We start from the raw sequence: 1,779 nt of genomic DNA on the forward strand, positions 1-1,779 counted from the left end.
CAGTGGTTGTCAGACGGTGTTCACCCATCCCTGCCTAGACTGCTCACCAGGCAGCACGGTGCCCTCTAAAATGTCGTCAGTGAACTTCTGGGAGCCAGACAGCTGAGTAAGCAGCAAATCTCCATTACTTTCCCATATTCGCCTCCAAACAACCTGAACTGGCGCCCCCAAACAAATCCTGAAACAGCAGAACCAGCAAAAATACGGGGTGAAAGTCTTTGAGCCAAAGAAGCCTGGAAGATCACTAGGAGAGGTCTGTCTCACTTGTGTAAGAGGAGGTCAGTGCAGAACAGAAAAAATCCCAGCACGCCAGCGATAGATCCTGAGCCCCAGGGTGGTGGAGCTGGCAAACGCCAACGCCAGGACTTGCCATGTGCCCCAGCATAGCCACAGCAAGAGGCAGACTTCAGCTCTGAGAACTGCCAAGTGTTTCAGCTTAGCTCTGGGCAAACAGGCAGCCACCAGGTGCCAGACTGCCATGTGCTTCCCCGTACCCCAGGGAAACTCAGAAACAACCCACTGGCCTCCGCACACACCAGACATCAGCACTAGGACTTTGGCATGGCGCGAGGTAAACTGCCAGACCGCTACAGCCGTCAGCAGCACCAATCATCCCCCACACCACCTCCTCAGTGCAGAACCAGGTACACAGCCAGGGCCTGCAGCCCCTGGCATAAGAAGCCTGAAAAAAATGCCCCTTCTACCTTGGGAGGAGATTGTAAATTTAAAAGAAAGGGAAAAGGCTAAAAAAAAGAGCAAAAAGCAACAACAAAAAAGAATCTGACCATAGAAAGTTATTATGTGACAGGGAAGATAAAGACACAAACTCGGGACAACAAAGTCAAAACACTAAGGGCAAAACCTTAAAAAAAAATGGAAGATGGTCTCAATCCCAGAAAGAACTCATGGAAGAGCTCAAAAAGGAGCTTCAAAATCATATAAGAGAGGTAGAAGAAAAATTGTGAAAAGAAATGAGAGTGATGCAAGATAATTATGAAAAAAGAGTCAACAGCTTGGAAAAAGGAAACAAAAAAAGAAGAACTGGAAAATGGAAAAGGAGATACAAAAATCAGCTGAAGAAAACAACTATAAGGTGCCACTTTACACCAACTACTAGATGGGCTAATATGAGAAAAAAGGAAAATGATAAATGTTGAAGAGGATGTGGGAAAATTGGGATACTGATGAATTGGTGGCGCAGTGAACGGATGTAACCATTCTGGAGAGCAGTGTGGAACCACGTCCAAAAGGCAACCAAACTGTGCAGCCCTTTTACCCAGCGATGCCTCACTCTAGGTCTGTATCCCAAAGAGATCACAAAAAGAGGAAAGAACCCACATGTACAAAAATATTTATAGCAACCCTGTTTGTGGTGGCAAAATGTTGGAGATTTAGGGAATGCCCATTACTGAGGAATGGCTGAACAAGCTGTGGCATATGAAGGTAATGGAATACTATCATGTGACACGAAATGAACAGGCACATCTCAGAACAACCTGGAAGGACTTACGTCGCCCGATACAAAGTGAAATGAGTAGAACCAGGACAACACTGTATACACACATCAGCAACATTGTGTGATGATCATCAGCTATGAATGATGGCAGCTCTCAGCACCACGATGACCCAAGACAAATGCCAAGGAATCCCAAAGGAAAGTGCATCCACGTCCACATAAAGAAAGGTGGAGTGTGGATGCAGACCAAATAAAGAAGGTGGAGTGTGGATGCACACCAATAAAGAAAGGTGGAGTGTGGATGCAGACCAATAAAGAAAGGT

General features: G+C 46.0%; 1 protein-coding gene across 1 annotated transcript in view; it reads right to left on the minus strand.

The window, feature by feature from the left end:
- The window catches only part of TRPM5 (transient receptor potential cation channel subfamily M member 5), a 45,025-nt gene that overhangs the window by 8,064 nt on the left and 35,182 nt on the right, over positions 1-1,779 (minus strand). The window lies entirely within an intron of this gene.

This window comes from Petaurus breviceps, unplaced genomic scaffold (genome assembly GCF_028583685.1).
Source record: "Petaurus breviceps papuanus isolate PSGF00001 unplaced genomic scaffold, PetGlider_PUasm1.0 89794, whole genome shotgun sequence".
NCBI classification, from domain to species: domain Eukaryota; kingdom Metazoa; phylum Chordata; class Mammalia; order Diprotodontia; family Petauridae; genus Petaurus; species Petaurus breviceps.